The sequence below is a fragment of the Esox lucius genome, chromosome 21 (assembly GCF_011004845.1).
Source record: "Esox lucius isolate fEsoLuc1 chromosome 21, fEsoLuc1.pri, whole genome shotgun sequence".
In the NCBI taxonomy this organism is placed as follows: Eukaryota; Metazoa; Chordata; class Actinopteri; order Esociformes; family Esocidae; genus Esox; species Esox lucius.
The window spans coordinates 23,215,671-23,230,565 of record NC_047589.1 but is presented as its reverse complement, the minus strand read 5'-3'; the positions used below and the strand labels follow the sequence as shown (position 1 = coordinate 23,230,565).

The 14,895-nt window shown below is 38.8% G+C and overlaps 1 protein-coding gene across 3 annotated transcripts in view; it reads left to right on the top strand.

Moving 5' to 3' along the window:
- Window positions 1–4,957: 4,957 nt before the first annotated feature.
- Window positions 4,958–14,895, top strand: part of scn5lab (sodium channel, voltage gated, type V-like, alpha b) — a 141,474-nt gene continuing 131,536 nt past the window's right edge. For all 3 annotated transcript variants that reach the window (XM_020041954.3, XM_020041953.3, XM_034289385.1), the window contains exon 1: window positions 4,958–5,463. The gene's annotated coding sequence lies outside the window, so the exon portion shown is untranslated. The remainder of the gene's footprint in view (window positions 5,464–14,895) is intronic.

Below are 14,895 nucleotides of genomic sequence, written 5' to 3'. Positions count from 1 at the left end.
AGGTACTGGTAGCTTTGGCACTGTGTGCAGGTGCCAAGTCCTGTTGGAAAATGAAATCTGCATCTCCATAAAGTTGGTCAGCAGCAGGAAGCATGAAGTGCTCTAAAACCTCCTTGTAGACGGCTGTGTTGACCTTGGACCTCAGAAAACACAGTGTACCAACACAAGCAGATGACATGGCACCCCAAACCATCACTGACTGTGGAAACTTTACACTGGACTTCAAGCAACGTGGATTATGTGCCTCTCCTCTCTTCCTTCTGACTCTGGGACCTTGATTTCCAAAGGAAATGCAAAATTTACTTTCATCAGAGAACATAACTCAGCAGCAGTCCAGTCCTTTTTATCTTTAGCCCAGGCGAAACGCTTCTGACGGTGTGTTTTGTTCAAGAGTGGCTTGACACAAGGAATGCGACAGCTGAAACCCATGTCTTGCATACATTTGTGCGGGTTGGTTCTTGAAGCACTGACTCCAGCTGCAGTCCACTCTTTGTAAATCTCCCCCACATTTTTGAATGGGTTTTGTTTCACAATCCTCTCCTGGGTGCGGTTATCCCTATTGCTTGTACACTTTTTTCTACCACATCTTTTCCTTCCCTTCACCTCTCTATTAATGTGCTTGGACACAGATTTTCTGAGATACTGAATTTGGGGTTTTCATTAGTTGTCAGTTATAATCTTCAAAATTAAAAGAATAAACACTTGAAATATATCAGTCTGTGTGGAATGAATGTATACATTATACAAGTTTCACTTTTTGAATGGAATTACTGAAATAAATCAACTTTTTGATGATATTCAAATGTTAGGTATACTGATCAGCCATGACAGTATGACCACTAACAGGTGAAGTGAATAACACTGATAATCTCTTTATCATGGCACCTGTCAGTGGGTGGGATATATTAGGCAACAAGTGAACGATCTGTCCTCAAAGTTGATGTGTTAGAAGCAGGAAAAATGGACAAGTGTAAGGATTTGAGCAACTTTGACAAGGGCCAACTTGTGATGGCTAGACAACTGGGTCAGAGCATCTCCAAAACTACAGCTCTTGTGGGGTGTTCCTGGTCTGCAGTGGTCAGTACCTATCAAAAGTGGTCCAAGGAAGGAAAAGCGGTAAACAGGATCATGGGTCATGGGCGGCCAAGGCTCATTGATGCACATGGGGAGCAAAGGCTGTTCCGTGTGGTCTCATCCAACAAATGAGCTACTATAGCTCAAACTGCTGAAAAAGTTAATGTTGGTACTGATAGAAAGGTGTCAGAACACACAATGCATTACAGTTTGTTGCATATGGGGCTGCATAGACGCAGACCTGTCCACGGCCAAAAGCACCTACAATGGGCACGTGAGCATCAGAACTGGACCACGGAGCAATGGAAAAAAGGTGGCCTGGTCTGATGAATCACGTTTCCTTTTACATCATGTGGATGGCCGGGTGCGTGTGCGTCGCATACCTGGAGAACACGGAAGATTGATTGTGATGTTTGGGTAGATTGATTGCATTACAGTACTGTATGGTAATTTTATGCTGTGCCTGGTTTGAACGAGAATTCTCTAAACCGTGCGCAGGCGCTCAACTGTTCAGATCTGCGGGAGCCACAGAAAATTTACATTCACAGAGTTTGCATTATAATAAAGAGAAACGTAATTAATCAAAACAACATGGACTGAGAAACCTTTTCAATTCAAAACCAAAACAACACATTTTGTTTAGATAGATCAAGAGCGTATCTATACGTGTCAGGTTTGAACGGGTTTGAACCCTATGTCTACTCTAGGTCTATATGCCAAATACCATTGGGCACATGGGCCATCTCAGTCTCTGAACCGTGTGTACAGGCAGTTGCAGCAGCGCAAATGTATATAATACATTTACTGCATGACTGGAGCCCTTGGGTGTTGTAGGCTGTAATAGTCGGGAACAAAAACAACAGAGTATGCTTTTGCTGTGACCAAAAAACATAAATCACATTGTTTAATCTTAAGGTCAACAAAAGGCTAAGTCGATGAGTTGGCTGTCAAAAGCACATTCCAGAGCCTTGTTGAGGTGGTGCTGGGCGACCTCACCTTTGGCAGCCTATTCAGAAACTAAAATCATGTCATAGTGTTGTCAAATTTCTTTAAAAGTTGTATTCAATCGGATGAGGCAGAGCTGGTGAACCAAGCAAATGCTTCCTGTTGAACACAGACAATGTCCCTAGTCCATGTGATGACCTCTGCTGGCATCCAAGTTGACATGGGCAAGGTCAAGGTCCTTAAGAATAGGCTTGAGTTCAGAGACCATTTCATGTGCCATTGGAAAATGTTGGTAAAGAATAGAGGTCTTCAAAGGGCTTCGTCTGAACACTTTATCTGGGGTTAGGCTTAACCTTAACCCAAGTGTAGTCTGCCTTCCGTCCTCCACTGTCCGCCAGGTAGGAGTCGAGCGAGTTGTGTCCTTTGGGAGCAGAGTTACAAGTCAGAAAAGAGTCAGTGTCACGTGAGCAGCGGCGCCAGCGTCTGTTCTGCTCCTGGCATATATCCAGCACTTTTGTCATTTTTGTCCATGCGCCTCAAAACGTCTGTGCACCAACCCTACCCTTTAATGATGATTTACTAAGAATAGTTAAGTTATATTTATTGATTAGACACAGATAATATTGTAACTTAGTGTCAAATAAACTACATTTTAATTTTGTTAGACGATAAGGTGTTAATTGTTGGTTTATCGGAGTGGGCAATATATCTTGAACGTTCTACAAAACACACATTTATACCGTAGTCTACATTACCATATTTTGTCACAAAAGCCAAACGTTTACTGACATTCTGAGATTTTCCAGCAAAGTCTTCAATACTGGGTATAAGATAGGGCAGATAAAACAGAGATTGACATGTACTCAGTTTTTCAAAACTTGATATTAAATTGCTTAACTGGTCAGTTCTGAATGGAGTGATTTAAGTGATACAAGTTCAATAAATACATGTGTGCATTATATAAATATTTTAATAAAATTCTATAACTAACTAAAAATCTATTTCTGCCTGCACTAAAATCACACCATGTATTTTCCATATATTATATTTTCTGTATTCCCCAAAAAACTAAGTATAGTGTATCGATGAAACTGAATTTATCAAATCTATTTCGTGAAGACATTCTTACTTTTTTACCTCAGCAGTTGTCAGACATGTTTACTTCAACAGTCGTCAAAACGTGCTTTACATTGGTAAGCCTACATATCTTAAACCCCAAAGATTGAGCAATACAGAAGCAGAATAGTTATAATAATAATAATAATAATAATAATAATAATATACTGTACACTTCATCTCTGGTCCTGGAGGGTCAGGGGGTTTTCTTCTACTGATACACACTCACCAGGAACTGTATAATCTAGTGATGTACAGTATCAGCCCAGATTACTCAGTTCCTGGTGAGTATTATAGCAGGATGCAACTGCAGGCAGGAAGGGTTGAAGGTGGTATAACAGGATGCAACTGATACCGCAGGCTTATTCAGGACTGGGTAAAACTGCTTTTGAATATTGTGCCTCACACTCATGCAATGCCATTCACAGTGACCTTAAGTTAAATGTTTTAGTGACTATAAGGCTTTTAAAATTTCTTAGAAATCATCTTTTTATTGTCAGTGGTGATCTCAATGTATGTTTTATTTCTATTCTGTATGTGTTTTTATTGTTGTAATACAGGGATCAACAGTAAAAGAAACCGTGGTCTCAGGTGATTTTTCTGTATGAGTGGTAAAAGGAAAAATACTATTAAAATAAACAGGAAAGCAGAAAGCTACTGCATGTAAGAAGTGTTGAAGGTGGAGGATAGCAGAATACAACTGGTTGTAGGATGTGTTGAAGGTGGAGGATAACAGAATACAACTGGATGTAGGATGTATTGAAGGTGGAGGATAACAGAATGCAACTGGATGTAGGAAGGTTTGAAGGCTATTACAAGTGCTAGGCAAACTAATGTAGTGTAATTTACCAAAGGCTGTTCAGTGTTAACCAGCAGAGGGGGTGATAAACCTAGGTTTGGAATACTTTGCGATTGAGCTGAGACTGAGGAATCGCATCTTCAAACATATGCCATTATGGGGGTGGTAAATAAACTGTATTCGTCTCATTTATTTAAAATGTGGGCTTATCTATAGACTTACTTTAAAGGAATTGTTCAGGTTCTGTCAACACAACCCTTGAACTTCTTCCCCTGTGAATTTGTGGACACAATAATTCTCTATGATAAAAGGTAGGGGTCATTTTGGGAGCTAATGTTTACAAGTGTTAGTGTATCTGAAAGTGCTTGTTCCCAAATACTTGCAATAATTTTGCATGCCAACTTGAAATAAATTCCATTTAACTACGTGCAAAATTATTGAAATTGTATCCATCTTTGGGTAGGTAGATTAAAAGCCATATTGAAAAGAATCATGAAATATCCCTTTAAATATCCTGAAATAAATTCCAGGATAAAAATGTTTTTGTCATGGGGACTTAATAATTGTGACCTAGTTATCCTCGTGAGTCAATCTTTCCTAAACAATATTGTATTAATATTTGGTAATAGGTTCCTTTTTAGATAATTGAATAGGGGGATAGCCCTATCCCCCTATTCAAGTGAATTAAGTATACACTCAATAAAAGCTTAAGATCAAGCAAATGCTAGTAGGCAACCAAACCTTGAATCCTATAGACATTGGCCTATAATTTCAAAAGTTGGCTATTTAAAAGCATTGCTAAACTGACCTATCTGAGGGTGTAATGCTGCTGTGACGTGTACAGCCGGCAAGATTACTGACTCATCAGAAGTGTTTTTTTAATATGTTGTCTTATTATCCAGACTTCTTTGCTGATCTTCATTCGGTGTCTATGTTGTTTAAACTGAGCCTGTTACTGCTTGCTCGACTACAACTTTATGAAGCCCTTCTGAGAAGCACAGTCGGTGAGGAGCTGTCGGAACAGTGCAGACAAATGAGAGTAGGCGGAACGTCTGAATTACTCACTTCGCGGCTCTGGGGCAATCAAATGATTCGGATGCGTTTTCCGTGAGGTTACAGAAGACGCTCAATCTCTCTACGGCGCTTTTTGCAAGTTGTTATACTTGGACTAAATCAACTGATTTGTGGACAACGAATGTTACTGAACGGAGAATATTAATTCATTTATTTGGAGTCTAGTCTATATTTTGGAAAGTGCATCAAACAAAATATGTCTCATAATAAGGAGTTGGGTTAACATCTACGCGCTCAGCTTTCTGATCAAACACTGGATGCAACCTGCATTAACAGGACTTGATTCTAAGAACTAAGTTAAACGCTTTTGTAATGATGGATTTCGAATCGTTTGGAATTGCCTAAAGAGGGTTCGACATGGCCTTACTTTGGGTAACTCTACCAATGGATGGGAATGTCTAAATAAATTGAAGTAGACAGGGAAACGCAATGCTGTAAATAAAGGAGTTTCACATGTAAGTAGCCTAACCTATTTAAACATTCATATTAATTGTTTTCCTGTGCAGGTTGCTATTTCAGCTAAATGAGAAATTAGACCGCATGCCCACTGACAGTTTCTTTTAAATTAAAACAGCTAATTGAACCTGTACAATTCAGCGATTACCTTGCAACTACTGACTGAGAGACAGTTTAAAAGCTTCTGGATAGGAGAAAATATTGTAATAGGTTATTAAAATTATACTTAACCTAATACGATTTACTTTTTCTTAATCCTTACATTGGCTAATAATATCGATTAATGTTTTTCCTGTTTTACTTTACGTGGAACGCGAAGTGGTACACATTTGCTTACGATTTTGCTTTTAGTTAGATTATTGGCTTGGATAGTATTCATAGTTTTTAAAAATAAAATAAACGTAATTTGTGGAAGTTGTTTCGAAACTATACTTGACCCTCAATTATTTGCATAGTCAATGTTGTTCTGAAATCACCGTGGCGCGTGCACCGCGATTAGTCCCCCACACTCAGTAATCATATTTAGAAACACTCTTTGGTTGATTGCATGGGTTCAAAATGACAACGAAGACTGAGTAGAACGCCCAGAGTCTTAACAGTGGTGTCAGGTTATTATTTTCTCATAAGGCGAAATAAAAGGTTAGCAATTGTGTTGTCTAAGTTCATGTAACACTTTGCCCCATTACGCCAGGTCTTAATCCATGTCCTTTGAATATTCGTGTTCGGAGGAATGATTACAAACTACAAAAAACTATTTTAAAACTATTTAAATCAGCAATAAAATAACAGCAATTTGAGAGCAAGACTACTTTAACAAAGGGACAACAGGTGTCCGCAGGCTATGCTTCGCGTGCAATAGACAGAGTACGTCTGAGAGTACTATCACAGTTCAAAAGCCACGGCTCTGAGATGTTTGTTCATTAAAGCGAGCTATTCTCCTAACTGACCTTTCGAGACGTAGTTGGCTAAGCAGACGTCCAAGCTGTCAGAGCAGCGCGCAATGTAGTTTTTTAGCCGACGCAGACCGCTGTGCTCTTGTCCAAGGTCCTGAAAGTCAAGACAATAAGGTGGTGATTCGGTTAAAGTCGAATTTCAGGACTAGGTTAAAGTCATTTGAAGTGTTCATGAATGACAGAACTTAGAGTATTTCTATGCACATGCTAAAAGCATTTGTTCCAACCACAGCAAAGTGATATTGGGTTTAATGAGGAAAGAAAGACATGGTCTGAAATATGTTAAACGCAGAAAATTCCATTAATTGAAATAGTGTTTATGTTTTTTAATAATAGTATCCAAAATGTATTCAATGGATGACATAGCCATCACTTAATGACAACAAGACATTATATTAAACATTTGCAATTAAAACTAAACAGTGCCCACAAGTTTGGATGTTGGATGTGCTTGTTTAGAGAATGTTCTTACAAAATGAAATCCAACCACACATCAGACATATATATTGTTGCCATAGCTAGAAGTGACTGGGTTATGGGGGGGGGGGGGGGGGGGGGGGGGGATAAATAAAATACCAGGCTTGTGGCTTCACATGATTAACATTTTGCATTTGTATAAAACTGTCTAAACATCTTTTGACATCTTTGGCAGGTATGCCTGCCAAATTGGACTGTGTGTAGAGAGATAGTCATTAATTAATATAAGTCTACGCAAAAGCTTCGCTGTGTTTTCCTGTTAATGTAATCAATTGGGGATATTCTCTCAAAGCTTGTCTAGTTCCCTGCCAACGTGATTTAACGGGAAAGAATCAGTGCAAATGTGGTTTCAAGCTCTTAAATCATTATTATTAAACAACATCTATATCAAGTTATATCACTAATCGTGATTTTTCTGTAAAATTAAACATGGCTATAGGCTGCGGGGAGGATTTATACTAAGTGGAGAGGTTTCATCAGGGTCCATTTTGTTTTTTCTAAAAGACATCATTGAGCCATGGTAATGATAGGCTAATGCTGTATGTCTCTGGTGACATAAGGGAGTACAATCCATCACATGATGTTAATGCTTGTATTATCTCCCTGTCACAGAATCTCTGAAAATGTATATCATATAAGTCGGTCATGTTCTTCTACTTAGCTCGACACCTTGGAAAATCCCACATGTTTTTATGTCTTCAAATTGTGAATCAGTTTTGAAGTAGCATAAGGTATAATGATAAGGCTGAAAATAACAGTGTTGATACTTTCTAAGAATTTCTAAAAGCAGATGATTGGTTTTGGAATACTAAGTCTTACAAAGTTTATATCCCACATTTATGAGTCTATTGTGGTTTGCAGTGGTTAAAATGCAATTCTCCAAATTGTTTTAATTGACCTACAAATAAAGCCAAAGTCATGATGCTACTAACAGTACCACTGACAACGTCTCTGTACAAAAAAAACACCATGGGGGTTACTCCTACTGATTCTGTCTCAGCAGCTCTCCCCAGACGTTAAGCCTCAAAGTGCATTTGTTTTCCTCCTCGCAAATGTTTCGAAGTGTGAGTGAACGTGTGAAATGCAGAAATGTTTCCTATAATTAATCCAACATTATGTGTGTTGCTTGTCATCTTTTTGTATTTTCTCGAACAGAAAAAAAGGAATTTGGTCTTTCAAAGACATACCCATATGCCCTAAACGTTAGTACTGACTATTGCTTTTGGTACATGAGCCCTTCTTTGGCTTCTATTGCCATATGATGCACTGAATCATCCTCTCAGGGTTAAATAGGTTATGCAAGCTGTCAGCAGGTTATTCTTTCACAACCCATATTGCTAGAATTAGTAGTGCGCCATACCAAGAACTCCATTTGCATTTATAGATTTTCATTACTTTGAAATTGATTTTAACATGTTCCATTCAGTTTCTACAACCGCCCTAATGCTACACAACAGTGTATTTATTTATACTGGGTGAGGGTGTTGTGTATGGTGATGTAATTCAGAGCAATAGTAGTGGTGAAGTTGTCTTGTTGACCTGTCACTAATCTCCATGGAAACTATTGTCAACAACACTGTGTCTTATCTGTCTTTCCTGCTCTGGGGTAACAACCCCCGTCTCATTTGGTCGGTCAATAAACAATTTCAAGTGTCCTGTTTAGAGCCCAAATGGAGTGTCAGTGTTTTTGACATGTGCCTTCTGTGGGGGCCTCAGGCAGAGATGAGGTTTAAAGGATAACCTCGATACCCATTTCGCTTGCCTGAGTTGATGCTATGGAGCCTCGACGTCTATGTAAAACGTCTGTGCATGGACTCTTTCACCATTTTTAAAGTAGTCAACTTGGTAGGAATTCCTTGAGTTGTGAGCAATCATCCAATGATCATGGTCCTTTACCATAATAATAAGGATATTGTGATCTACAGTAAGTCTTTGGGTGACCCCTATGTCAAGGTTTCTGTTATGGGTCCTGTTTGATCTGAGATGTTCTAGTTGCTAAGATTATCCATTAGCAAATGACCCCGCAATAATTTTGATGATGAATGAAGCCTCCTGGGAAGGTGTTATTGCTCTATCTGCATGTGTATCAATGACACAGCTTCACATGTTATTTTCCTGAAGAGACTAGCTTTTGTGGTAAATCTGTCACATATCACTCCTGACAATGTGACATTTAGCAGTGTTGGGATGCTGTTATGATTTTACCATACATTAAGTCAGTCATAAAGCAATATTATATCTCACTTTGTCCTATAACACTATCTTCGAAGACTGTCTTCTAAGGCAGACATTTGTAGGATGTTTTGATTGTGTGTACAGATGGATTTGGGATTTGAGCAATGTGAAGAATTTTGATTAACTCAGTCATGAAATAAGAGCCCAAGACTGAACAAACACTTGTGGTCAGATGGCAAGAACTGCTGCTTCCACCCTTCTAACCTGGGTTTGGAATGTAACGTCTCTGGAGAATGGCCAAATCTTGCCAGCAGTAACAGAGATCAAAGTCCTCTGCCGACCAGCGTTTTGGTCAGGAGGATAGAACAGTGATCTAGCCTAACAAGACTGTGTTGAACATTAGTGGCACTGATCATGCACAAAGGCAGTGATAATGGAGTATAAATAAATGCTAATAAAACGTTAACATCAGACGCAGTTGGAATTGCATCTTTGTCAACAGAGGAAGTATGTCGTCTGGACATTTTTATTCATGACTGACATACAAGACTGAGCCAAACATCTTGTTGGAGTGAATGAAATGGCTGTCCTTGAAGTCTCTCTTCAGTAAATCATTTCTCTGTACCCATATTGATGTTCAAACCAAGTTACAAGGCAGAGCAGGGGGGACACTTAGCTGAAGACTATACATCACTGGTTTACAGGCAGGATGCCCTTGTGACTTTAGTGTGCCCATATCTGATATCCCCTGCTCCTTTATTAGTTTCAGGTCAGTTTGGTAGAATTTGTCTTTGAACATGTTCTATTCAAGGATATTTCTTTTAACATTATGCTTTCTAATGTGATGGACATTTCACTGTAATTATTATTTTATTTTTTGGAAGATTATTTCGGTACAGTTTGTAGCATATGCTGTCCATAAAACCGTACACACGTCAAACAGAATCACGTGAAGCAGAAACCAGGAGGGGCAAAATATTCCTGAAATGTCTCCTAGAAATCAGACGTCAGCCCCACAGACTGTGTACATTGCTCTCCAAAGATCGTGACATCACCTTCATTGTACAGAGGAGACACACAGCTATTATTGGAGGCCTGTTCAGATGCATTATGAATTACACGCACATTTATTCTGGCATCCACCGTGGCCTATGTGGGCCGTAGCCTCAGGGGCAATGTGGGCATAACACTGGGTTTAGCTATGCTGTAGCTATGCTCCAACAGGGTTTTGCCCAACTCTCTCATGTCTGACAATGACTGGAGGTTGACAGACCAATAACAGAAATGCCAGATCCCTTGGAAAGGTGCAAGCGCAATCTACAGTATGATGTGTGTGTGTGTGTGTGTGTGTGTGAGATGAAATGGCTATGTGTGTGTCTAGCGGGAAAGTGTAAGTTGGACTAAAAAGTATTTTAACGCATGGCTGATCCATTACCAATGTATTCATAATACATATGCAAATTAAACAAATAACAAAAGCCAAGTCATACAAAAGACCAACATTGGAATAGTTTTAACAACCTAGAAGTGAAAGTAGTGCAGAGCAAAACAGAAAAACAGCATGTGACCGAACCTCTTGATGGTGCACAAAGCCCTGCATGAGCTTCTCCAAGCTGCTGGCCTCTATTAAACCGGCAACGCGGCTGTTTTAGCAGGAAACAAATGTGACAAGGTGGGGAGGAGAGGATCTCAAACAAGATGAATCTAAATGGGTCGCAAGAGCGTGAGGCAATTCTGCATCTATAAAACAGATGGAAAAGGAATGAATCAATGTAAAGGCTATTAGGATGATCAATATCTTGTCATTTTAGGGCCAGAACAGGGCCAGAACAGTCTGTTAAATATAAGCTAAAGCAAAACTTTCGGCAATGTTGCTTGGGCTCAAATATGCACGTATAGAATTAGATTAGATTCCACTTTATTGTCATTGAACAGTACAAGTACAGTACAACGAAATGCAGTTAGCATCTAACCAGATGTGCAAATAGAGGAGGGCAGAAAAGTATTTACAAGTCTTAAGTATATGTACGTATATTGCCAGTGGAATGTGTGGATGTGCAAATGAAGGCAAATTCAGTACAAATGGCAATACTAAATGTTCAATAAGGCAAATAGAGGAGGGGTTAAGTTGAGTTGGGGTTCGGAACAAGTTGGAGTTCGTATTTTGGTGGTTTTAGCACTCTAAATATGACAGTGATAGTTGTTTTGGTGTTATCTGAAGTTGTTTCATGTTGAAGGGGCAAGGTTGGACATTTGTTGAGATGAATACGTTTTCCAGCAGATCTGTAGTTTTGCCACAGATTTTCCATAGGAATGCAGTCTGGACTTCGACTGGGCCATTCCAGGACACTCAGGGCCAGTATCACAGACACAGATTAAGCCTAGTCTCAGTTTCTTGTTTTTAATCCACTCCATTGTAGTTGTTCATTAAAGACCATCATCTTCCTAAAGGGGGAAGTTTCAGTCTGAGGTATCATGCAGACTGATGCAGGTTTTCTTAATATGATTTAAGTGTGTCATGGCAAAGGGGTGAATACTTTTGCAATCGACACTTTTCAGTTTCTTATTTGTAGTTAATAAAGAAAGGTTTTCAACATCAACATATATAATACTTTCTGTTGATCAGAATTATTATATCCCAATTAAATACATTTCAACACATGTACTGTGATTCTGCAGCATGGGTTTTAATTCGTCGTACTGATCAGCAAAACAAAATCTCCTCTATCTTTCACTGTTTTTCTTTCCAATAAAGCAGAATAATCCCTTCATTTCATTGATAATCAATCATTGTCAAATAAATAAATCACCATTAGACTGCCGCATGAAGTTATAGTTGTGCAGATGGTAATAACTACCAGTGGTGGTCTTTAGAAGATAGACCTGTTTTGGAGGGCCTTAAATGGCTGGCCAGTGTTGGTTGCAATAGATATCACCTATGAGGGTGAATTTAACGCATATTGATGGGTTGCTAAGACAGACACATAGATCTTTTATGGACAGAAATAGCATTTGTCTTCATTTAAGAGGCTTACAAAATAGCTTCATGACTTGATACATTTTCTTTTTTATTATCCCAAATTGTATATTATATCTTGATCGTACCTTTGTTACCGTGGGAATTTGTTCAAATCTATGGACGGTAAACTTTACAGACCATGAGATGTCTTGTTGCATTACACTAGATATAACAAGGAAATACAACTTTCATTATTGCCAGCTTGTTGTCAGTCCTTTTGACTTTTGACTTTTGGTTTCATCAACCAGGGCTTTTTTATACACTGGAAAATGTGTACCACAGTGATTTAGATGACAAACGATTACCTAGAAGATTTAGTGCATGTTTTCTCACATCAGCACAAATTTGGTAAACTGTAGACTATATTCAGGGATTACAAAATTACCCCAAGACCGATGAAAAGCACTTTAACAAAATATCCAGTGTATTCTCAGCCATTTTAAGCTTTATTGGAAAGAAAAAGTGGGAAAATATGTAGGGGAGTTTTTTGCTGAAAGAGCAGTTGGCCAGACTTTAACCCACACTACAGCAATACACACACACCAGAGGGAGCGTTTTAAATGGCTGGACCGCCTTAGGCCACTGTGTATCCCTCCATTTTTAAACATTGAAATTAGGATCCTTTGTACAGGACTAAGGTACATTCGGAAATAAAGCCAGCATGGAATTGTGGGGCAAACATCACTAACTTGCAGTGAGCTTAGTTTTGATTCTGCATTGGCATAGTAGGCCCCTTTCCAGCCTCGGGGGAATCTAATGAAACATTATTATTACTTAGATGGGCAGTTTAATTATTTCTAATGAAGTGGATGAATTGCTTTAAAGGTCAAGTGTGCGTTGCATTATCACATTACGTGAAGAGAATGCCTTAAGCATAACAAAGAGGGTAAAAAATCTGATCGCTGTGCCGCTTCACTTCACAGTACTCATTACCATTTCACGTGGGTGGCAGCGGAAGGTATTCTTTCAAGTTTGTTATCGGCCATGTAAGCTTTTCCATGTAAGCTCAGAATATAACTGAATGTGTACTGTCCGGTCACCTTCTCTGTGTCAGATAAGCATTGGTAAATAGATGACTTACTGGTCTATAAAAATACACTCTGTGAGTACTTGAATGTATGTGTGTCTCCGTGGATGACTGGATGTCTCTCCTCAGTAGTAATATCTATTCTATTTTTTGGCAAAAAAAATAAAAAAAGAGAAAGCCCATCAACTGATGGTTGTAAATATGGCAGTTCACTTTAATTATGACCATGACTATGCAATCCTACAATAACTACCAGGCATAACTTTACCACCCACCATATTCATCACTTTTAGAAACCAAAGGTTTTTAACCTGTGTCTGCTATGTGCAACACAGCATTGATAGCATGTTGAGCTAAAATGTAGGCATTAGTTCAGGTCAATAAGTATTCATCTAAAACAAAGTAACTCATCAGATGAATGTGCTTTCCTAAAACAGGATGAATGTGTTCATGGCTGTGTATGAATGTGTCCTAATCAGGATTAACCAGTCATGGCAGTGTACATTATGAATGTGTCCCTAATCAGGATTAACCAGTCATGGCTGTGTGCAGCATTGTAATTGGCTTGTGTAGACTTAATATTGTAATAAGTGTGTTATTACTGTTGTCACTTCCCTTTTCTCTCTTTCAGTCTGTCTACTGTATAGGCCGAACTTTGATCACTTTGGCCGTGAATGTGACTTCTGTGTGTTTCTCCCCTGTAGTTCAGAGAACACTGTACTCGTGAGAGACGACTCAACCTGAACTAGAGCAGGACAGTTCACAAGCTTTCTTCCTATGACATTATCACCCTGCTGCATGCATGACATTTAAGGCTGCACAAGTAATTGTCAGGGAGTAATAAGTCCAGAAACAATGCATATAGCTCTCACACTGTATCCATATCTGTGGAACTGGAACTAGACTACCGTGGATTGTGGACCCCTGATATAGACAAATAAAAAATGAAAATGGCCACCTCCTTTCTTCAAAACCAACAGATTTGTGCCCCATTCCTTTTCTATTTTAATTCTATAGAATTCTGCAGTTGGAAAATGTTAAGCATATTTAGGGATGTTTTAGACCCAGTGTTGGAAACTGCAACCTAGGCCCAAGTCTTGAAAAGGCACCATAAACTATTTGTATTTTTTTCTTGCAACCTAAGGAAAAAATACAAACCATAAACTGCCATCTGTGGACAGGAAGTACATTTATCGAATTTGCTTTTCCTAACTGACAGTCTGATTAGATGCATCACTGTAGCTGCCTGGATGATTTAAGCAGGCATGATAAAAAGAGACACAAGAGATGTATGATGGAAAAGGAAGACGAGAAGCTGGAGAAATATCATATATACAGTGGATATAAAAAGTCTACACACCCCTGTTAAAATGCCAGGTTTTTGTGAGGTAAAAGAATGAGACAAAGATAAATCATGTCAGAACTTTTTACACTTTTAATGTGACCTATAATGTGAACAATTCAATTGAAAAACAAACAGAAATCTTCGTAAGATTTTTTAAAATAAAAACCTTACAATAACCTGGTTGCATAAGTGTGCGCACCCTCTTATAACTGGGGATGTGGCTGTGTTCAAAATTAACCAATCACATTCAAACTCATGTTAAATAGAAGTCATTACACACCTGCCATCGTTTAAATTGACTATGATTAATCACAAATTCAGCTGTTCTTGTAGGATTTTCCTGACATTTTCTTAGTTGCATCTCTGAGCAAAAGCCATGGTCCGCAGAGAGCTTCCAAAGCATCAGAGGGATCTCATTGTTGAAAGATATCAATC